Source organism: Ammospiza nelsoni, chromosome Z (genome assembly GCF_027579445.1).
Source record: "Ammospiza nelsoni isolate bAmmNel1 chromosome Z, bAmmNel1.pri, whole genome shotgun sequence".
Classification (NCBI taxonomy): Eukaryota; Metazoa; Chordata; class Aves; order Passeriformes; family Passerellidae; genus Ammospiza; species Ammospiza nelsoni.
In genome coordinates, this window is record NC_080669.1 from 87838566 (window position 1) to 87861960 (window position 23395).

The 23395-nt window shown below is 57.3% G+C and overlaps 1 protein-coding gene across 1 annotated transcript in view; it reads left to right on the forward strand.

The window, feature by feature from the left end:
* The first annotated feature begins 10662 nt into the window (after positions 1–10662).
* MAPK4 (mitogen-activated protein kinase 4) overlaps positions 10663–23395 on the forward strand; it is a 59226-nt gene continuing 46493 nt past the window's right edge. Inside the window, exon 1 of the mRNA XM_059492620.1 lies at positions 10663–10727. The gene's annotated coding sequence lies outside the window, so the exon portion shown is untranslated. The remainder of the gene's footprint in view (positions 10728–23395) is intronic.

Genomic DNA, 23395 nt, shown 5'->3' on the forward strand with positions numbered 1-23395 from the left:
GGAGTGAGCAGTTGCCTCCTGTGCCTTTTGGACATCTCCTCCAGCACAATCCAGCTCCAGAGACCTGTGAAGAGGTGACTGGGGAGCTGGGGATGCTCAGCCCAGCCCTACCCTGTGTTCCCTGCCTGATTTTGGGGCTCAAGCCCCCCAGGGATGGCCTTGCCAGCCTTGCCCAGGCCCATGTGGCTGGTGGGAAGGGCAGGCTCCCAGCTCTGCCATCATTACCATCTCAGCAGCAGCCAAATTTTCCTGTGCTGCTGGGGGTGCTGCCACATGTGCCAGCAATCCACAGCATCACTGCCTGCATCCCATCCTGGGGCTGCTGGACCTCCTGGAAGGGCGAGCTGCTGGAAGGGAACACCCAAGGCTGGTAAATGCTCGTGGTTGGAAGCAGTTGCAACATCAGAAAACCCACAAGAACTCCCGAAGTTTTATTTGTAAATTACACACTTGGCACGGGAATTGTTAGTCTCCCACAGTAAGCACACAGCAGTGTGGCTTGGATAAAGAGATAGGACTGGATGTGGGGTGTTTCCATGTGCTCAGCTTGGGGTGGAGGAGAGCAGCTCTGCCTCGCTGCCTGCCTTGCCCTTGTGAACTCCCAGTTAAGAACCTCTAGAAAAGGCACAGCAGTGTTAATTAAAAGGTGCCTTGGGCATCATCTCAAATCTGCACCCCACAATCCCTGTGGGGCCTTCCTGCTGTGCCTGGGCTCTCCCAGAGCTGCAAATCTGCACCCCACAGTCAGTGTGGAGCCTTCCTGCTGTGCCTGGGCTCTCCTAGAGCTGTAAATCTGCACCCCACAATCCATGTGGGGCCTTCCTGCTGTGCCTGGGCTCCCCCAGAACTGCAAATCTGCACCCCACATTCAGTGTGGAGCCTTCTGCTGTGCCTGGGCTCTCCCAGAGCTGTAAATCTGCACCCCACATTCAGTGTGGGGCCTTCCTGCTGTGCCTGGGCTCTCCCAGAACTGCAAATCTGCACCCCACATTCAGTGTGGGGCCTTCTGCTGTGCCTGGGCTCTCCCAGAGCTGTAAATCTGCACCCCACAATCCATGTGGGGCCTTCCTGCTGTGCCTGGGCTCTCCCAGAGCTGTAAATCTGCACCCCACAATCCCTGTGGGGCCTTCCTGCTGTGCCTGGGCTCTCCCAGAGCTGTAAATCTGCACCCCACAATCCCTGTGGGGCCTTCCTGCTGTGCCTGGGCTCTCCCTGTCCATGATGTCTGTGTCCAGAAGCTGCGGGGGCTATGAGCTGGCAGAGGCTGTGCTTTCAATTAGAGCCTTTATTAATGAGCAAAGTGACAGCATAAATGGGCTGTGTGGCCAGCAGGAAGGATGCTGGGCAAGGCAGGAGGTGCTGTGGTGTGAGGGAGCTCCTGCTGCCCAGTACAAAATGCACCAGCACTGTCTGGGCTGGGATAGGGGCTGTGGCAAAGTCTTCTCCATCCCTGGATGGAGCACCTGGAGCTGTCACCTCAGGGGTGTCCTGTGTCCTGCCTCCTCTCCAGCATGCTCTGGGTGCTCACAGAGCACCTAAAAAACATCAGCAAGAGGTGAGAAGTGGTGGGGATGTGGGTGGGCAGCGAGAAGCTCCCCCGGTGCCCGGAAGTTGTGACAATCCCAAGGATTTACAAAGGTAAATCCTGCCTACAACGTGAGAGAGGTTTCATCTTTTTTCTTTGCATTGGCAGTTTTAGGTCAGTTTAATGGAACAGAAGGAAAAGGAAACATCCCAGGAAGCTGGTGCTAAACTGGTGACAGTCTGGGAAATCAGAAGCTTGGCTCTTGGCTAGTTCTGCTGCCAGTGAGGCGGAAGGAGCAGGCTGGGATCCCTCACAGCTGGTCAGTGCCAATGCTCACCACCCTGGCTTGGGGATAGGTGGGTGCCCCAATACCAGCATTAAATCAAGCGTGATGTGATGGGGAGAGAAGGTACTATTGTTCTATTTGTCCTTACTTTTCTACTTCTTACATAATTTTTCTGCTAACCTATCTCATAGCTACACCTTAGCTCTAATTGCAGTTCTGCTGTCTCTAAAGCCTGCCTTTTGCAGCTTTCCCAAAACACTCTAATTTTATAAATTCCCACACTAAACTGGTGACAGTTTGGGAAACCAGGAGTTTGGCTCTTGGCTAGTTCTGCTGCCAGTGAGGTGGAAGGAGCAGGCTGGGATCCCTCACAGCTGGTCAGTGCCAATGCTCACCACTCTTGTCCTGGCCTGGTGCTGGGTGAGTGCCCCAATACCAGCATTAAATCAAATGTGATGTGATGTGATGGGGAGAGAAGATGCTATTGTTCTATTTGTCCTTACTTTTCTATTTCTTACATGATTTTTCTGCTAATCTATCTCATGGCTACACCTTAGCTATAATTACAGTTATGCTGTCTCTCAAGCCTGTCTTTCACAGCTTTCCCCAAACCCTGTAATTTTATAAATTCCTACACTAAACTGGTGACAGTCTGGGAAATCAGAAGCTTGGCTCTTGGCTAGTTCTGCTGCCAGTGAGGTGGAAGGAGCAGGCTGGGATCCCTCACAGCTGGTCAGTGCCAATGCTCACCACTCATGTCCTGGCCTGGTGCTGGGTGGGTGCCCCAATACCAGCATTAAATCAAATGTGATGTGAGAAAATGGAGGGAGGGGTGAATAAACTGTCATTTCAGGATGCCAGGGGGCCTGGGTGCAGCTGTGGGGCAGGAAGGAGGGCACAGGGACAGACAGTGCGGGCACAGAGCGTGAACAAGAACTGGCAATAAATAAGAAGTAGATGGGTTGTGCTGTGATTTCGCTTTCTCCACACAGACCCAGCCCCAGGGACTCCATGTCTGGACATCATCTCTGCTCACCACTCCATCATTGTCACACCAGCTGCTCTGTGCTGTGCTCTGCCCCACCACCCAGCCCTGCCTCCAGGGCTGCTCCAAGGCAGCTCTGACATCGCCTCCTTCAAAGCATTCCCGTTTCCATGAGACAGACTCTGGTGGGAGCTGTTTCCCCAGAGGACACCCCTGGGAGTGCCTTGGCTCGTGTCCTGGTGTCCCACAGTGGTCTGAGCCCAGAGCTGCGGGCAGGGCAGGAGGCCCTGACACACTGCCAGCTTTGCTCCACCAGCCCCAGGTGAGCCAGACTCACTTCTGAGAGGCACAGACACAGGCACAGCTCCCTGAGCTGCCCTGAAAGTGAGGAGGCAGAGGGAGGGGATGCCTGCCCCAAAGGCTGGTGTTCGTGGTGATGTCCTCAGCCCCAGTGGGACCCCAGAGCCCTCCCCAGCCTGCTCCTTCCACCTTACTGGCAGCAGAACTAGCCAAGAGCCAAGCCTCTGATTTCCCAAACTGTCACCAGTTAGTGTGGGAATTTATATAATTAGAGGGTTTGGGGAAAGCTGTAAAAGGCAGGCTTTAGAGACAGCAGAACGATAATTAGAGCTAAGCAGTAGCCATGAGATAGGTTAGCAGAAAAATCATGTAAGAAGTAGAAAAGTAAGGACAAATAGAACAATAGTACCTTCTCTCCCCATCACATCACACTTGGTTTAATGCTGGTATTGGGGCACCCACCCAGCATCGGGCCAGGGTGGTGAGCATTGGCACTGACCAGCTGTGAGGGATCCCAGCCTGTTCCTTCCGCCTCACTGGCAGCAGAACTAGCCAAGAGCCAACCTTTGACTTCCCAGACTGTCACCAGTTTAGCACCAGCTTCCTTGAAAGTTTCCTTTTCCTTCTGTTCCATTAACTGACCTAGAGCTGCACCAGCACTGGTGCTGCAGCACCGTGACCCCGCGGGTGCAGGGTGGGGCTGCTGCACTCCATGCACAGCTGCCCACCTGCTCAGCTGCTTCCTAGACACTGATATTTGAGTATCAATCTGATTTATAACACCCAGGGGAGAGATGAGAGTGCGTGAGAAGGATTGAGCAGAGCACACAGCGAGCCGCAACAGTTTTATTTCCTCAGATTGACACTCACAGCACTTTTCTGTCCTGCTGTTTTTAATTTCCACTTTATTCTTCTACATTAATACTACTCTGGGGCAGTTGATCACACATTTCCCTGGGGAATTAATCTTTTCCTGGTGGCAGCAGTGGGAAGGCAGAGCAGTTTCAGAGGTGTGAGTAACCCAGGGCTAGGGCACCTGGACTACTCCAATGAAGCTTTACAACAATGTGCAAACCACACCAAAGCTGTGTCAGAGCCCTGCCAAGCAAGGCACCTCTGAGCAACAGGCAGGGCAAAAAAGGTGCATGCATTATTAAATGGCATTTTTGTTCTGTGTGCTGGAAATACAAACTGACCTTTATGAGGGCCTGAATATGAAACATGGGCATGGGAGGCTCGCTCTGGCCTGGCCATCAATCAGCCTCTCCTTTGGCGCTCCTGCACGAAAGGTTAGGAAGTCAAAAGAGCTTTTTAAATGTTTCATGCTGTCCTTTCCTCCCTGTTTGGAGAGCTGCTTGCTCAGAGCAGTGTGAGGCTGAGGCAGTGATTCAGGCAAGTGCTGTACCCAGCTCTCTGTGAGGCAGCTGGGCTAAAATCAAAGCATCACAGAATCCTTTAGGTTGGAAAAGCCCTCCAAGGCCATGGAGTCCAACCATCCCCAGCACTGCCAAGGCCACCATTACCACTATCCCATGTCCCCAGCTGCCACATCCACACAGCTTTTAAAGCCCTCCAGGGATGCAGACTCCACCACTGCCCTGGGCAGCTGTGCCAGGGCTGGATAAGCCTTTCCATAGAGGAATTTTTCCCAATATTTGATCTAAACCTCCCATGGCCCAGCCTGAGGCCGTTCCCTCTGCTCCTGTCCCTGTTCCCTGGAGCACAGCCCGACCCCCCCGGCTGTCCCCTCCTGTCAGGAGCTGTGCAGAGCCACAAGGGCCCCCCTGAGCCTCCTTTGCTCCAGGCTCAGCCCCTGCCCAGCTCCCTCAGCCTCTCCTGGGGCTCCAGCCCCTTCCCAGCTCCGTTCCCTGGAGCTCCAGCCCCTCCATGCCTTTCCAGCCTCGATGGGGTGGCTCTCCATGGGCTCCCATCTGTGCTGGCCCCAGATCCCCCACAGCTCCCCGGCTCAGCCGCCTGCTGCTCCCAGGGAGCTGGGATTTGTTTACTATGCACCAATTTATTTCATTTTCAATTTAAAATATAAAAAGTACGTGGGTTACAGCAACATAATTTGCAGCTTGCTGATTAATAATACAGCTGACAGAACAAAATTGGGCTGCGAGCTCGAAGTGCTGAGGAAAGCTAAAATTTAGTGAGCAGTGTGTGGATGTGGGGTAGGCAGCCTGCAGCTGGCAGAGGAGGCTGCCGAGGCCAGAAACACTGTTTGCTTTTTTAGCTGCCTTACACACAATCCCTGGCTCACAAATCCCCTTCCCCGTACCCTGCCTGGCTTGGAGATGGTCAGCACTCCACTGGAGAAGCCTGTAAGGAAACTGATCCGAGGAGAGCAATTCCTAAGGGTTCTCCATCCGCACAGAGAGAAGGCAACCCACTCAGTGTTGATTTATAAAGTGGTTTTTCCCCCAAGGGCATTGAGATGTTGCCCAGCAGACAGGCTTTAGCACCTCTGGAAATGCAGCTGGTTTCACACCAGTTCTTCATTTATGGTATTTGTTATGAAGAAAAGAGCTCTGCCTTTGTTCTGAAAAAAAAGAACTCTGCCTTTGTTCTGGAAAAAAGAACTCTGCCTTTGCTCTCTGCCTGTTGTGTCTGGGCCTGTGAAGGTGTTAAAGATTCACCCCAGGGTGTGCTGCTGCAGGTAGGATTCATCCAAGGCATTAAAGATTCATCCCAAAGTGTGCTGCTGCAGGTAGGGTTCATCCAAGGCGTTAAAGATTGACCCCAGGGTGTGCTGCTGCAGGTGGGGTTCATCCAAGGCGTTAAAGATTCACCCCAAAGTGTGCTGCTGCAGGTGGGGTTCATCCAAGGCGTTAAAGATTGACCCCAGGGTGTGCTGCTGCAGGTGGGGTTCATCCAAGGCGTTAAAGATTCACCCCAGGGTGTGCTGCTGCAGGTGGGGTTCATCCAAGGCATTAAAGATTGACCCCAGGGTGTGCTGCTGCAGGTGGGGTTCATCCAAGGCGTTAAAGATTCACCCCAAAGTGTGCTGCTGCAGGTAGGGTTCATCCAAGGCGTTAAAGATTGACCCCAGGGTGTGCTGCTGCAGGTGGGGTTCATCCAAGGCGTTAAAGATTCATCCCAAAGTGTGCTGCTGCGGGTGGGGTTCATCCAAGGCATTAAAGATTCACCCCAGGGTGTGCTGCTGCAGGTAGGGCTCATCCAAGGCGTTAAAGATTGACCCCAGGGTGTGCTGCACCAGCTCTGCAAGGTGCTCCAAGGGCTGTGGAGCTCCAGGGATGTGTCTGGAAAAGGCGGTGCCGCGGCTGCCGAGGAGGATGTGCTGAGTGTGCTGTACCCAGCGGGCAGCGACAGTGCCAGCCTGACTGGTGTCACTTCACCGGTGTCAGCACGCCCGGATCTGGCAGGGGATGTCTGAAACTTGCTCCTGACGAGACACTCCAGTCCCTTTTATTTCAGCAGCCAGCGATTTAACCCCTGAAAGAGGCTGAATGCATCCTGTGATGGGAGACAGAGGGATATTGTGCAAGACAAGCGCTTTGCAGCGAGTGTGACAGCCCTTTTACACAAGCACGGTGAAATCCAGCCCCGAACAGGGCACAGGCTCCCAGAGCAGCCTGAGCATCCCTCCTGTGCCTCTTGGCTCCTCCGCCTGTGACGGGGGTGGATCTCGGGCTGTGGGGCTGTGGCTGGGTCACGAAAATGCTCCCTCAGCCCACGACAGTAAGTGTTGGAGACGGAGATAAGCATCCTCTCCCTGAAGGCAGCATCCGACAGCCCACGCCTGGCAAGGCAGGACTAAAGCCACGCCTTGCTGCCTTTGCCTTACCTGGGCTCGTGGCTGTCTCTCACCGCGGAGAGAGAGAGCCTGGATTAAAAACCACAGCGCCAGGGTGAGAAAAAGAGATGGTCACGGCTCCCGCTACCCACACCCACGCCAGAGCCCTCCTCAGCAATCACCGGGAAATTGATGCAAACACTCCGGCAGCTTTCTGAGAGCTTTCCTTCCCCTGCTCGAAAAGAGATGCACACCATCCCTCGCGCTTGAGGATGCCGCGCAGATTATCCAGTCAGGGGCCGCGACTATCTCGTCAGGCTCCGCGGTGTTTAATTAAGTTGTTTGTGGTGCTGTCGGTCTCCATCCCGCCTGGAAACGCGCCCTGGCACCCAGCGCGGGCCGGGAGCGGCGGCTCCTGCTGCCTGAGGGGCCCCGGGGTGCCGGAGCCTGCGGGAGATGCTCCCGGGGATGAGGGGTTAATCCCCGCTCCGGAGGGCCCCGGGGTGCCGGAGCCTGCGGAGGATGCTCCCGGGGATGAGGGGTTAATCCCCGCTCCGGAGGGGCCCCGGGGTGCCGGAGCCTGCGGGAGATGCTCCCGGGGATGAGGGGTTAATCCCCGCTCCGGAGGGGCCCCGGGGTGCCGGAGCCTGCGGAGGATGCTCCCGGGGATGAGGGGTTAATCCCCGCTCCGCACAGGATGCTCCGCGGGATGAAGGGTTAATCACGGCTCCGCGGAGATGAGGGGTTAATCCCCGCTCCGCACAGAGCCCCTTTGTGCTGGGCGCTGGGCGCTGACCCTGCCAAGCCTCGCTGCTGTTGCGGGGGCTGTGTGGGAGCCCGGGGCACTGCCAGCGTTTGTTGTTCCCCGCGCCGGGGACGCTGCCAAGGTCCCGCGAGGTGCTGCCCTGGTTTCCTGCAGCGCTGCTGACAAACACCCAAATACCCCGGCTCTTCGCCCAAACCAAGCTCCTACCAACCAAACCAATGCCTACCCCCTGAGAAGAAAATATGAATGGGTTTCAGTGCTATTACTAATTTTGAGAGGGAATCATGGAGTCACAGAATGCACCTTGAAGAGCATCTTCTTCATCCCCTGCCATGGGCAGGGACACCTTCCACTGTCCCATCCATCCAACCTGGCCTTGGACAATTCCAGGGATCCAGGGGCAGCCACAGCTGTTCTGGGCACCCTGGGCCAGGGCCTGCCCACCCTCACAAAGAGGAATTCCTTCCCAATATCCCATCTAACCCAGCCCTCTTTCAGTTTGAACCCATTCCTCTTGTTCTGTCACTCCCTCCCTTGTAAATGATCTCTTTCTCCATCCTTCTTGTCAGCCCCTTCAGGTCCTGGAGGGCCACAATCAGGTCATCCCAAATCTTCTCCTCTCCAGACTGAGCAACACCAATTGTTTCAGCCTTTCCTCATAGGAGGAGTGCTCCAGCCCTCTGATCCTCTTGGTGACCTCCTCTATGTCACGGAAGGTAGAGGTTGGATATTAGGAAAAAAAATTTTCACCAAAAGAGTAATAAAGCACTGGAATGCTCTTCCCAGGGAGGTGATGGAAGCACCATCTCTGGATGTGTTTTAAAAAAGACTGGACATAGCACTTGGTGCTGTAGTCTAGTTGAGGTATTAGGGCATAAGTTGGACTCTGTGATCTTAGAGGTCTCTTCCAACCTCATTACTCTGTGATTCTCTGATTCCAGATCTCACTGGCCCAGGTGTTCAGACACTGGCTGTGCCTGTGCCTCAAGCTGAAGGGCTGGAGCTGTAGGGGGAGAGCCCTCAGATGCTGCCTCACCCCAGCAGGGCAGGTGCCAGGAGCACTCCCATGGCACAGGGTTTGTGTGCTTCAGTTTCATCCTGAGGCTGGCGTGGCCAGTTATCATCTCCTGCTCCCACTCTGCCCTTTGCTGGCCACTCCAGGGCTGGAACCCCTGTGCTGAGGGCCAGACCAGGTCACGGTGCTGGAGCCAGGCATGTCACCGTGTGTTTGCTGCAGTGACATTTTGGAGCACGCTGCCACACAACAGCCCTGCCTAAGAACACCCTCACCCAAACACCCCCATATTTCAGCACTGGGCTTTGCCAGGAGGGCCCCAGGATGCCCTTAAGTGTCCCTGGCTGTGTGTTTGTCACCTGGGGCCAAATAACCTGCACATTTTGCACAGAGAGCACACAGGGGCAGGTTCCCTGGGAGGCTTTAACTATAACTGCTCATGCTCCTATTCCTCTTTCTGCTCTCTGTTTCCACCCTTCCATCCACAGGCTCAAGCTTCTATTGAATACCTTCCTGCTCACGGGGAAACTGGATGGGAACATTCATTTTAGTCCTAGACAGCAAAACAGTAGAGTTACAGATTACTATGCCACCAGAAATTGCTTATACACCTTCGTTTCCTCCCATGTAATTCCCTGGGAGTTTTAATTTACGGGACCATTTTTTATTTTTTCTCGCCACTTCCCTTGCATCAGGCAGGGTTCCTTCAGCTCCAACAAAGCAGCACGCCTGTCTGGAGGGGATCAATAACTATTGAGCTATCACGCTTCCTCCACTTAGACTGTTGAAGCAGCTCCCTTTAATTGCTCTTTCACGCTGTAAATACAGCGCACGGTGATTTTTTTTTTTTTCCCTTTGAGGCTGCTCAGTGGGTGAAGGCACCCGCGGGTAGGAAGAGCTCAGCTGCCTCACCTGTGATCCATCACACCTTCCCCGCAGGGAACCCCCCCGGGGGGCAGGGACTCGAGGGGACACTGCCAAGCCCCCGGGGACACAGCGGCCCCAGAACGGGTCCCACGGGGACGATGGCTCGGGGCAGACCCAGAAACCCACAGGTTAAAACAGATAAGCGAGTGCACGTTGGGCACGGGCGGGGGAAAGGGCAGAACGCCCAGCCTGGAGGGTCCGGCTGCTCCGCACCCTCCGCTGCGAGGGATGCCCCGAGGCGGGGGCCAGGCGGGATCCCCCTCCCTCGGCTCCTCGCAGCGGCTGGGGCACAAGCGGGAAACCAGATCCGCACCGGGGGCGCCTCCAGGGAACGGGGAGCGGATCCCCTGGGCGCCTTCTGTCTTAGGTGGCGAGGGATGCTGGGCTCACCGGGCTCCTCCCGGGGATGGCGAGGGATGCTCGGGATTACCGGGCTCCTCCCGGGGATGGGGAAGGATGCTCGGGATTACCGGGCTCCTCCCGGGGATGGGGAAGGATGCTCGGGATTACCGGGCTCTCTCGGGGATGGCGAGGGATGCCCGGGCTCACCGGGCTCCTCCCGGGGATGGGGAGGGATGCTCGGGATTACCGGGCTCCCTCCGGCCATAGTGAGGGGGATCGGACCTCTCCGTGCCGCTCCCCCCGGGGATGGCGAGGGGAGAGCTGACCCCTGGGGCAGCTTTACCGGGGGATGGCGAGGGGGGAGCGGGGTGAGCGGACCCCTGGGTGGTTCCTCCCGGGGATGGCGAGGGATGACCAGACGGACCCCTGGGTGGCTCCTCCTGGGGATAGCGAGAAGGGCTCGCTCCCCTCCGGCGGCTTTTCCTGTGCATGGCGAGCGATGACCGGACCCCGGGCGGTCCCTCCCCGGAACGGGTGGGGGTTCCCGATGCGGGGGCGGCTTTTCGCAGGCACGGCGGGGGAGGAGGGGACCCCCGGGCGGCTCCTCCCGCGGATGGCGAGGGGAGCGCCGAGCTCCGCAGCGTCGTTTCGCGGGCACGGCGAGGGATGCCCGGAGCGCGGCGGTGCCTCCGGGGCCGGGGGCTGGCGGCGGCGGCCCCGCCCCCCGCAGGTGCCGGCGCGGCGGGGCCGGGGGTGACGTCAGGCGGGGCGGGCGCGGTGCCGGTGCCGGTCGGGCCATGGCGGAGCCGAGCGCGGCGGCCCCGGTGAGTGCGGCGGCCCCGGCGCTGCCCCCGAGCCCCGGCGGGCGCTGCCGCTGAGCGGGGCCGGGCGGGTCCGTGTCCGTGTCCGTGTGTCCGTGTCCGTGTGTCCGTGTCCGTGCGTCCGTGCCCCGTGCGGGACCGCCCGCGGGAGCGTCCCTGGGAGCCGTGCCGGTGTCGCCTCGTCCTTCCCGTGCCCCGGAGCCCCCCGCCCGGAACGGAGGGATTGGAACCGCCGGGAGCGCCGGCGGGCTGCCTGCGAGGGCGAGCGGAGACACCGGCATTGCTGCTCCGCCGTTCCACACGGGCTCGGTGCGTCTTTGTGTGCCCTGTGGGCTCGTTCGGGCGCCGTGCCCTGTCTGTGTGTCCGTGCCTCGCGGCTCTGTCCGTGCCCGGGTGTCTGTGTGTGCCCTGTCTGACTGTCTGTCTGTCTGTCTGTCCGGGCTCTGTGTGTGTCTGTGTGTGCCTTGTCGGTCTGTCTGTCCGTGCCCGCCGGTCTGTCCGTGTTCGTGTGTGCGCCCTGTCTGTCCTGGCCATGTGTGTCTCTATGTGCCCTGTCTGTCTGTCAGTCCGGGCGCTGTGTGTCCGTGTGTGCCCTGTCTGTCTGTCCAGGCTGTGTGTGTGTCTGTATGCGTCTGTCTGTCTGTCTGTCCGGGCAGTGTGTGTCCGTGCTTTCCCCATTTGCCCACACGGTCCCTCTGTGTCCGTACGTGATCCCCGAGCCCACGCGTGCTGTGTGTGCCCACGGTCCCCATGGGTCCGTACCTGCCCTGTGTGTCCCTGCGTGTGCCCTGAGCTGTATCCATCCATCCATGGCTCTGTACCTGCCCTGTGAGTCCGTGCGTGCCCCGGGGTGTTCCTGTGAGCTGTATCCGTCCATCCATGGGTGCTGTAATGGGCTGTACCCGCCTGTGTGCCCACTCGTGCCCTGTGAACGGGCTCTGGGTGTGCCACCCGTGCCCCATGGCTGTGCAGGTCCTGTGTGTCCCACTTGTGCCCTAAGGCTGTGCAGGTCCCATGGGTGTCCCACTCGTGCCATGTGTGCCCCTCTGTGCAAGTCCTGTGTGTCCCACCCGTGCCCCATGGCTGTGCAGGTCCTGTGTGTCCCACCCGTGCCCCATGGCTGTGCAGGTCCTGTGTGTCCCACCTGTGCCCCATGGCTGTGCAGGTCCTGTGTGTCCCACCCGTGCCCCATGGCTGTGCAGGTCCTGTGTGTCCCACCTGTGCCCCATGGCTGTGCAGGTCCTGTGTGTCCCACCCGTGCCCCATGGCTGTGCAGGTCCTGTGTGTTGCACTCATGCCATGTGTGCCCCTCTGTGCAAGTCCTGTGTGTCCCACCCGTGCCCCATGGCTGTGCAGGTCCCATGTGTGCCACTCGTGCAGGTCTCGTGTGTGCCCCTCTGTGCAGGTCCCATGAGTTTCCCACTCGTGCCATGTGTGTCCCTCTGTGCACACCCGTGTGTTCACCCAGACAAACCCGCTGTCACTGCCTGGTGGGTCCCTGGAGCTCTTCCCTGTGTCCAGAGAGAGAAGGTTGCTCCTCTCCCTCTGCCCTGCTCCAGGGCAGGCTGCGTTTGCTCTGGGTCAGGTTTATCTCCTCTCACCTGGGCCAGAGCCTCGGGGGCAGGTGGCAGGTGGTGACAGTCCAGGTTTGATGGCACTAGGACATGCCTGGCGTATGGGGAAGGTGAGTTTGGCTGGGGACATTCATCCCAGGCTGCTGTGCTGTAAGGAGCAGAAGGAGGGAGGCAGACCCGACCCTGGTGTGGCAGTGGCTCTGCTGGGCTGTCCCCACACAGAGGATCCCTCCCTTCTCCCCGAGGCTTGGGGCAGGCAGGGGAGAGGCTCCCCGGGCTGCAGAGCTCAGAGCTCGGCCTTTGCTGGGTGTCAGAGGTGCTGGGGCACCTCTGCCAGCCTGGCTGCGTGCCTTGGGACATGGTGCCCACAGGAGGGGACGTGCAGGGTCCCCCTGTCCAAGCAGCTGGCTCGGTAGTGGGCACACAGAGCCTGGCTGCTGCTAAGGGATGGGGTCTCTGCAGTCAGCTCTGTGCTGCTCACAGTTAATGAGACACGACTAATCCTGTCTGGCGCTGGGAACGTCCCAGCAAACCAGAGTGCTTTTCCCTGTCCTGGTCTGAGCAGGACCCCAGCCTCGGGCAGAGCGGGGCCTGGGGACAGGGACATCGTTTTGAGCCCCGTGGATGTGTTCAGGGGTGGCAGCTCAGACCTGCAGTGCCCTCACCTTGCAGGGCTGGACAGGTGTCAGTCAGGGGGAAGGTGACAAACCCCGTGAAGGTTTGCAGGGAGAGGGAGGTCAGGACTGTAATGAGGATATTGCAGGAATCAGGACCAGAGCTGAACTTTTGTGGATAAATGTCACACCCAGACGGGGAGCATCAGCATTGCCCATCCCTACAGAAGAGGAGGGGGCAAAGGGACGCGATAATAATCCCTGTTCCACTGATGCCCTTGTGCTTGGGAGAGCCGTCAGTGCGTACCCCTTGGAGGCACAGCCGAGCGGAGTCGGGCTCACTTGAGGATATGAGTCAGAGGTGGGTTCATCAGCGCGGGGTTAATGGTCGGTGATCTTGGAGGGCTTTTCCAACCTAAACGAGCCTCTGGCTGTGATTCACCGCAGTCCTTTCCCTCCTGCAGCTGAGCCCGGGCTGTTAGCGAGGACTGATAAAACCTGCAATCGCAATCCAATGACCCCTGTTTGCACAGAACGACATTGATCTGGGAACATCCCGCTCTGCAGGCCGAGTCCTCCAGGCAGAGGGTCGTGTTTGTCCCTTCCTTCTGCCCAGAACAGAGTCCTGAAGGAGCTGGATTAGCTCCTGCCCCCTGGGCTGCCAAAATCTCTAGAGCGGGCATTCAGGGCTGGAATTGCCCCTCAGATCTGCAGGCTGCGGGACCCACCTCGCTTGCACTTGGAGCTGCTCTAGTGGATGCTGTTTGTTTGCCCTTGCTGAGGGCCCTAAAAGGGTCTGTTCCGAGCTGTCCCCCACCAAAAAGGGGGGACAGGCGCCTCCAAATGAGGCTTGTTTCCCTCCTCGGAAAGCCTCGCGTGCAGACCAGGCAAATGCCTTTCAGGATGCTGGTTCTGATTTGGATAGCTGAGCTTGAAAGGTCTAAATTTAAGCGAGATGAATCTCACCCGGTGCTTGCAAACCTTGCTTTTCAGACTTTTCGCCTTGATCTTTCCTTTTTTTAGCACGACCCTGCTGTTCTCCTACCACTCAGGACTCTTCCCAGGCACAGAAAATGCTTCTGAAAGTTTCCACCCCCCCCAGGTGGGAGGTGTTGCAGAAATGCAACTGCAGGGAAGCATTTGCAGCTCATCCTCCTCGCAGAAGCCCGGGTTAAACATGCAGCCTGTTAATTTTGTGTTAATGGCTCTGAGCAACGCCGAGTCCCCCCGCCTCCCTCCGCCACCCCCTTCCTCCCTACCTTGTGCCAACATTTAATTGCTCTCACTCTGGAGAGATGCTATCTCATTTCAAGGTTGAACTTATCTAGTTTTGACTTGCAAGGTGGGGGATGTTGCCGTGTCCTTATCGCAGAGGTCACTGCCTGCTCCTTGTCCCCTCCATCCCCGCTGCTCGGGAGCCCCAGGGTGCTGTCCCCTCTCATGTGGCACCCTGGGGACGTGGCTGTGTGGCCAGGTGCCCATCTGGGTGCAGCCGTGGGTGTGAGCTCGCTTTTCTAATCCTTAGGGACGCGTTCCCACTGTCCCCTCAGGGAACCCATGCTTTGTGCTATGCCTTAGGCGGGAGACGCTCCAGTGCTCATCCCAAACTTTTCCTGGCCCTGACAGAGCTCTCTGTCCACCCCCTGCCACACAACCCCGTGCTCTGTCCCACTGTGACCTCTCTGAGATGATTTGGGCCGCCAACCAACCAAGCAACCAAGCAACCAACCAACCAACCAACCAACCATCCATCCATGAGTTACTGCGGCTTTCCGTGTTAGAGATGTACATTTAATATAATGTATGGGATGGGGATGGGATAGGCAGTGACACAAATCCCCGGGGAAGGTGCTGGGATGTTGTTTCTGCACAGGGAGCAGCCACACCTGATGCTGTGTGGAGTTGGTTGCACCTGCTGTGAGATCCATCCTCGGGGTATTCTGTGCTCTGGAGAAATGTGGGCAAACACTGCATCGAGGCAACAATAATGTCTTTAGGTAGATAATAAGGCTCCTAAATAGATCTAATTCCAGGAAACTCAGCTGGCTGATTGGAATTGTATTTTTAGTCTCCGGTTCGTGTATTTACCTGAGATTTCTGTCCTGCTGTTCTAGCTGGAGCTGACCCTGGGTTGCCTGCTGCTCCTGCCTTTTACCCAAATACTCTGACTGCACAAAGTTTCCGAGTTCCACCAGTTGGTCTGAAAATGCTTTATTTTGGCAGATGTCTGGCAATACTGAAATTTCTGTCATCAAGGGGCCTTAAGGGGTCATTGAGGGGTTTTAAAGAGGCTGCACAGGGGGTTGGTGGAAAAGCCCTGCCTTGGCACAGGGGGTGCACATGGTGCTTGGTCTGGGGGCTCCCCTGCTCCTCTTTGGCAGCTGTTCCATCAATTTTACTGACGGTACGTAACAGTGAATCTGGCAGATATCTAATTCTCTATTCCTGGCATGCTTAAAAAGTGCCTTATTTTTCAATTAATTCTGTTAGCTGTACGGATTTAATGGATTCCTTCAGAGGTCCCCATCAGTCACCGACACCGGACGTTTCTTTTCCAGTGCCGTTCCTCTCTCCTTCCCTGTGCCTAGAAAGATCACGTTCCCACGCATTTTCCACGTCTCATTCTTGCCAGAATGGCTTTTTCATTATTTAAATCCTGCTGCTTTTCCAGGTTTGTGACTTTTGGGATCTTTGGTAGAAGCTTTAAGCAGGTTCCTTGCTTTCACTGATGCCAGCGACTGCTCTGGGCTTTTTAAAATTTGCCCTTTTAAAGTCATACGCTGCCGCCGTTATTTTGGGCTCGCTGTTCCCGTGAGCAGCAGAGAAGCAGAGAGAAACTATAATAGAAGAAGACTTGCATTAGGCATGGCAGTTCATTTTGGCCTCGTCCCTGTCACGCAGACCTGCTGCCACTCCATGGGCAATTAACGCTGCAACGTGACCCGCTCCTTGTGCCAGCAGCCACTTCTCATCCCAAAGATTTGTGAGCTCTCTGGGCCTGGTAGCGGTTACTCACATGGTTGTTTGCATGGTGGCATTTTTATTTGCACCCCTTGGTTGTGTGGATGTGATGGATGGTGGCAAGGTGTCCCTGTGCACGGAGACAAGTGAAATTCGGTGCTTGTGGTGTTTGAGTGTCTGACACCGCTGAGGAGGGAAATCACATCCTCCACGCGGTAGAAATATTTTGGCATGCTGAACTCTTAATTTGTGCCTCCTGCTGCTCTCCCAGGTGACTATGGCACCCCTCAGACCTGGCTAGGTGCTGCCAGGCAGGCAGTGGTGCTGGCAGTGCAGCCCGGGCTGGGCCCACTGAGGGCTCCCCCTGCCCAGCGCCAGGCTGAGATTAAACACTGATCACCTTCCAGGGCTTTCCAGGCAGGGAGGATTTACAGGAGCCGATTTCAGCCCGGCTGAAAGGTGCCAGGGTGACCTTGCCATCACTCCCTGTCCCCGGGGCTGCATCAGGAGCGGGACCAGCTCCCCACTGAGAGCTTCCCCTGGCAGGGAGGCTGCGGGGGGAACTAACGCCGCTCCTTCCTGCAGCACTTTCCACCCGAGCCCAGCCTGTCTTTAAAAAGCAGCCGGCGTGGTTGTGCTTGGAACAGGCAGCTCGGTTTCTATATTTCCATACACAGCGCTCATCTCCGTGGGAGGCCGGGCAGCCCACGCCGCTGCCGCAGCCCGGAGCTCTTCCCGGCTCTTCCCGGCTCCTGGGGCGTTCCCGGAGGCAGGAAGGAGCAGGGAGCTCTGCAGAGTGCCTCGTGTGTGCCCCACGCTCCTCGGGGCACGGCTGTCCCCTCCTGGACCGGCCACCTTGTGTCACACACGCCACCCTTGTGTCCTGAGGCCACCCTGCCTCACCTCGCCTGTCCTGACCCGCCAGGTGAACACACAGCTCCTGCTGCCCCCAGCCCCGAGCCTCACCTGCCCTGAACCACCAGGTGAACACCAATCTCCAGCTGCCCAAGCCTGCCTCTGCTCCACGGGCACTCCACGTCCCTGTGGTCTCCCGTGGGAGTGGCTCGGCCGTGTTTCGGCATCACCTTACATCCCCTCTGGATTCGGGGAGCAGCAAACCACCCCCCCTCCCCGAGCTGAGCCCTGTGTTGGTGTCCATCTGTCCCAGCGGTCTGGGTTATTTGCACAATTTAATTCTTGGCTACACCTGGTTTTACAACGGGATTAATTTCATGGCAACTGATACACCTGCAACAATTAGCTATGTAAACCGAGATAAAAGGCCAATCAAATTTCATGGTTTGGCGTGCAGGCTGCTTCCAGCTGGAGGCTTCCTGAGCCCTTCGGAAATCCCTCCCCGGAGGAGGCTCTGCAGGTCATCTCCAGCCCCGAGCGAGGCTTGTTCCTCTGTGAAATGAGCGAAACGGGAATGCTGCAATGTTCACGGAGGCTGAGCCTTGGGGACAAGGCTGCACCCCTGCCCACCTCTGGCTCTGAGGCTGAGCCTTGGGGACAAGGCTGCACCCCTGCCCACCTCTGGCTCTGGGGTGATGCCCGGGGGTGTTCCCAGCCCCAATTGAAGCTTGTTCCACTGTGAAATGAGCGAAATGGGGCTGGGGAATGCAGCAATGTTCAGGGAGGCTGAGCCTTGGGCACAAGGCTGCACCCCTGCCCACCTCTGGCTCTGAGGCTGAGCCTTGGGGACAAGGCTGCACCCCTGCCCACCTCTGGCTCTGAGGCTGAGCCTTGGGGACAAGGCTGCTCCCCCTGCCCACCTCTGGCTCTGAGGCTGAGCCTTGGGGACAAGGCTGCACCCCTGCCCACCTTTGGCTCTGAGGCTGAGCCTTGGGGACAAGGCTGCTCCCCCTGCCCACCTCTGGCTCTGAGGCTGAGCCTTGGGGACAAGGCTGCACCCCTGCCCACCTTTGGCTCTGAGGCTGAGCCTTGGGGACAAGGCTGCACCCCTGCCCACCTCTGGCTCTGAGGCTGAGCCTTGGGGACAAGGCTGCACCCCTGCCCACCTCTGGCTCTGAGGCTGAGCCTTGGGGACAAGGCTGCACCCCTGCCCACCTTTGGCTCTGAGGCTGAGCCTTGGGGACAAGGCTGCACCCCTGCCCACCTCTGGCTCTGAGGCTGAGCCTTGGGGACAAGGCTGCACCCCTGCCCACCTCTGGCTCTGGGGTGATGCCCGGGGGTGTTCCCAGCCCCAACTGAAGCTTGTTCCACTGTGAAATGAGCGAAAATGGGCTGGGGAATGCAGCAATGTTCAGGGAGGCTGAGCCTTGGGCACAAGGCTGCACCCCTGCCCACCTCTGGCTCTGAGGCTGAGCCTTGGGGACAAGGCTGCTCCCCCTGCCCACCTCTGGCTCTGAGGCTGAGCCTTGGGGACAAGGCTGCACCCCTGCCCACCTCTGGCTCTGGGGTGATGCCCGGGGGTGTTCCCAGCCCCAACTGAAGCTTGTTCCACTGTGAAATGAGCGAAAATGGGCTGGGGAATGCAGCAATGTTCAGGGAGGCTGAGCCTTGGGGACAAGGCTGCACCCCCTGCCCACCTCTGTGATGCCCGGGGGTGTTCCCAGCCCCAATTGAAGCTTGTTCCTCTGTGAAATGAGCGAAATGGGCCTGGGGAATGAGGCAATGAACCAGGGAGGCTGAGCCTTGAAATGGAGCTGGGGAATGCAGCAATTAGCAAGGGAGGCTGAGCCTTTGGGACAAGGCTGCTCCCCTTGCCCACCACTGGCTTTGGGATGATGCCTGGGGGTGTTCCCAGCCCCAGTGAGGTTTGTTCCTCTGTGAAATGAGTGAAATTGGAATGCAGCAATGTCCAGGGAGGCTGAGCCTTTGGGGACAAGGCTGCTCCCCCCGCCCACCCTGGCTCTGGGGTGATGCCCAGAGGTGTTCCCAGCCCTGGTCGGGTGCTCTGGGGGCAGGACCAGGTTTGAGCCAGGCTGGAAATGCCTCTGTGCTGTGTCAGCGGGCTCTATGCTCCACTGAGTGGGCACGGGAAGTCCTGAGCCATCATCTCAAAGTGCCTTTGGGTAGAGGTAAATTAAAGGTAAATTAAACCCTTTCCGGTAAGGGTAAATTAAACCCTTTCCCTGCTGTGAGGGGGCAGGGCTGGGAATGCTGGCATGGAAATAGGTCCCGGCTCAAAATGACTGCAAGGACAGAGGGTAGGTGCTGGGCTCCTTGGGATGGGATCCATCTGGGACCGCTTCCAGCTAAAATGAGATCAAGGAGAATGGGACGAGGGAAAAACAGGCAGATATCTGTGCATTTCTGTGGGGATTGCAGCGTGAAGCCTTGGGCTGGGCTCAGTGCTGGACTCCTCTCCCACTCCCCACGGTGCCCAGAAAGGTTGGTTTGCTCCAGGTTGCTGTAATTCCCACCCTGCATCCCAGGAGCGGTGCTGGGATGGGCGGGTGAGGAAGGGGCTGCACCTCTGGGGGTCAGAGCTGTGGTCCTGGGACCTGAGCTGGGCCCCTGGGCCAGTGAAATTCACCAGGTCATGGGTGTGCTGGAGCTCCTCGGGCCTGAGCCAGGGGGAATGCTGGCCAGAGGATGGCTGGGAGAGCTGGGGCTGTTCAGCTGCACCAGAGAAGCTCCAGGGACACCTCAGAGCCCCTGCCAGGGCCTCCAGGGGCTCCAGGAGAGCTGCACAGCCCCTGGGGACAAGGCAGGCAGGGACAGCACCCAGGCAATGGCTCCCACTGCCAGAGGGCAGGCACAGATTTTGGCACATTGGGAATTAGGAATTGCTGGCTGGCAGGGTGGGCAGGCCCTGGCCCAGGGTGCCCAGGGCAGCTGTGGCTGTCCCTGGATCCCTGGCAGTGCCCCAGGCCAGGCTGGATGGGGCTGGGAGCAGCCTGGGACAGTGGGAGGTGTCCCTGCCCAAGGCAGGGGTGGCACTGGATGAGCTTTGAGGTCTGTTCCACCCTAAGCCATTCTGGAATTCTGTCACTGGTTTGCATTTATCTTACAAGCATTGGATCTGACCTGAGTTCAGGCACCTGTACCCAGGAGACTATTTTTCAGATAATTTTAGAACTGCAGTTCTTTGCTCTCTGGGAATTCTCCTTTCTCCGTAGTTTTTTGTTTGGCTTTTTTTTTTTTTTATTTTTATTTTTTTCAGTGTGAGGTTGTATCAGCTTGAGAAAGGCTTTATGCAGAGCTTGCAATGAGCAGGCCAGGCTTAGCTCCCTTCCACACAACCTCTCAGGCCGAGTACAGAAATACAATAAATTAGAAATAATGACATATTCTGAGTGAGGCAGTGAGCAGGCAAGGGCTGTCCTCATGCCCAGGAGAGCTGGGAGCCAGGAATGGTGGCCAGGGAGCTGTTCCTGGGGGAACCAGAGAGGGAACTTCTGGGAAGCAGGAATGCCTGTGGGATGGAGAGGGGTCCTGTGGCTCTGGAGTCACTGCTGGGCTGAAAGGGGCTCTGGGGCCAGCTGTGCATCCAGCTGTGTGTCCAGTTGTGTATCCAGCTGTGCTGCAGCTTTGGGGCCAGCTTTGTGTCCAGCCATGCTGCAGCTCTGGGGCCAGCTGTGCATCTAGCTGTGCATCCAGCTGTGCTGGTGCTGTGCGTGCAACTGTGCGGAAGTGTGTCCAGCTGTGCTGCAGCTCTGGGGCCAGCGGTGCATCCAGCTGTGCTGCAGCTCTGGGGCCAGTGGTGCATCCAGCTGTGCTGCAGCTCTGGGCCCAGCGGTGCATCCAGCTGTGCTGCAGCTCTGGGGCCAGCTGTGCGTCCAGCTGTGCTAGCACAGGGCTGGGGTGTGCTCCTCTCTCCTTCACCCCTGTGCCACCAAATCCTGAACTCCAGTGAGCTACATTTCAGTGCAAAATTGTCGTTTCTCCTTTTTCTCCCCCGGGCTCACTCTACAGCTGATGCCAGCTTTGGGTGCTTTGGTGGGAGAGCCAAGGAAATGTGAAATTGGGTGAGATTCCTTTGGGAAAACAAAGTCGGGGTGATCGGTGGTGGCCATGAAGGGATCGGGATGAGCACGGTGCCATCTCTGGGTCATCTCCACTCTGATTGAGCAAGGGGCAGGGAAGTCACAAAGGGCATCTTGATGGGCTTTATACTTGCCAGAAAATGCCATTTTTGATTTTCCTGACTGAGGGATTCTGAACCTTGTCAGTCAGAGGCTTGTCCCACTTGTTTGAAAAGGACACAAAATCACCGAGGGTGAGAAGGCAGCCTCACCTGTCCCCAAAATCCCTGCCCTCAAAATCCCTGCCCCCAAAATCCCTGCTGGCCACACCTGCTCCCAACATCCCAGCTGGATCACAGCGCTCCAGCAGCTCTTTATCTCCTGTGTTATCCTGCTGTCTGGAAAGGCATTTGAGTCTTTGTCTCTCTGAGTCATTAGCAGCACCCTCCCCAATCTCTTCTGCTAAATATGGGTCTAAGGTTAAAAAATAATCACAAATCTCTGAGCTGGAAAGCAAATTGCTGTCTGCTTCAAGCACAGGCCGTGTTGTAGAAAAGAGAAGCAGGTGGGAGGAATTCCCGATTGTAATAACACTCACAGGATCATTTCAGGACCATGAGGGTGCTGTGTGTCCCAGCAGATCCCAGGATCTGCCAGGATCCATGCTGTGGCTGAGCAGAGTGGGAGGAGAACGCCACAGCAAAGTTTGGGAAGCTCATAGCTCCCTGTGGAGGAGCCTGGTTTGGTGTTTGGGCTCATCCCAAAGTTTGGGAAGCTCATTGCTCCCTGTGGAGGAGCCTGGGTTGGCGCTCGTGCTCATCCCAAAGTTTAGGAATCTTGTTGCTCCCTGTGGGGGAGCCTGGGCTGGTCCTTGTGCTCATCCCAAAGTTTGGGAAGCTCATTGCTCCCTGTGCCGGAGACTGGGCTGGTGTTCATCCCAACATTTGGGAAGCTCATTTTTCCCTGTGGAGGAGCCTAAGCTGGTGTGTTTGTACTTATCCAAGAGTTTGGGAAGGTAATTTTTCCCTGTGGAGGAGCCTGGGCTGGTGCTTGTGCCCATCCCAAAGTTTGGGAAGATTTTTCCCTGTGGAGGAGCCTGGGCTGGTATGTTTGTACTCATCCCAAAGTTCAGGAAGCTCGTTTTCCTCTTTGGACAAGTCTGGGTTGGTGCCTGTACTCATCCCAAAGTTTGGGAAGCTCATTTTTCCCTGTGGAGGAGCCTGGGCTGGTACTTGTGCCCATCCCACCTTTCTCCTGAGGCTGAGGGTGCCAGGCAGTCCCACTGACCCCACAGAGGCTGTGGGGTGATGCTGACACAGGACACCACCTTGGGCTCTCCCTGGAGACCCCAAATCTCCCAAGGGTTTTGCCTCACAGCCTGGAATCCAAGCTCATTTCCGACTCTGACCTCCTTTATCCGAATAAATCTCACCTGCCTGCTACTACTCAGACAGCAAAAATAATCTTTGCTGCTGCCGTGATATGTGTGTCAGCTTTCCCTCATCCCAGCAAAGTGCTGTAAGAGCTGCAACATGCTTCGGAAACATGAGGACTTTTTTGAGCAACAGAGATTGAAAGGGGAGGGGGGAAAATGTGAGTCTCTGGGACTTAGAAACCAAACCCCTCAGCCAGATTTCCCTGGCTCGATTCCTTTTGCAAAATGGCCTTGCTGCTGCCCACTGGAGCCAAATGGGAAGGAAGGGATTAAAACTGTGAGACTGCTCTGTCCTGATGGCTCTGTCACAGTCCTGGGCAGAGCAGAAGGGACGTTTCAGGGCAATATTTAGCTAAATAAATGCTGGGCACTATGGAGTCTGGAGCCTGATTGCATTGCTCTCGGCGAGGCCATGCTCCAAGCCTGCAATTAAACCACCGGGTTTGGGAGCAGAGCAGATCACCCAAAAACCTCCAGCAGCTCCCTCCCAGCTGTGCTGTGAGTGCTGCCCCCTCCATCCTCCCTTCTGGGCTGCAGTCTGGGTGGGGAATGGGGTCACACCTGGCTCAGGTGATCCTGGTGAGGCTGGCAGCGGGCACGCAATGCGGGGCTGTAGGAGCAATGGTGGCAGGCTGGTCAGGACAGATGGACACAAGAGATCTCTGGAGCCTGGGGTGGGATTTGGGGTTTATTGCAAAGGGCCTGGGTGCAGGGCCCTGCTGGGATTTGGGGTTTATTAAAGCAAAGGGCCTGGGTGCAGGGCCCTGCTGGGATTTGGGGTTTATTGCACAGGGCCTGGGTGCAGGGCCCTGCTGGGATTTGGGGTTTATTGCACAGCGCCTGGGTGCAGGGCCCTGCTGGGATTTGGGGTTTATTGCAGAGGGCCTGGGTGCAGGGCCCTGCTGGGATTTGGGGTTTATTAAAGCAAAGGGCCTGGGTGCAGGGCCCTGCTGGGATTTGGGGTTTATTAAAGCAAAGGGCCTGGGTGCAGGGCCCTGCTGGGATTTGGGGTTTATTAAAGCAAAGGGCCTGGGTGCAGGGCCCTGCTGGGATTTGGGGTTTATTAAAGCAAAGGGCCTGGGTGCAGGGCCCTGCTGGGAGCTGCCAGGCACAGCTCAGAGCAGGCCCCAGAGAAGAGAGGGGGAGAGAGGAT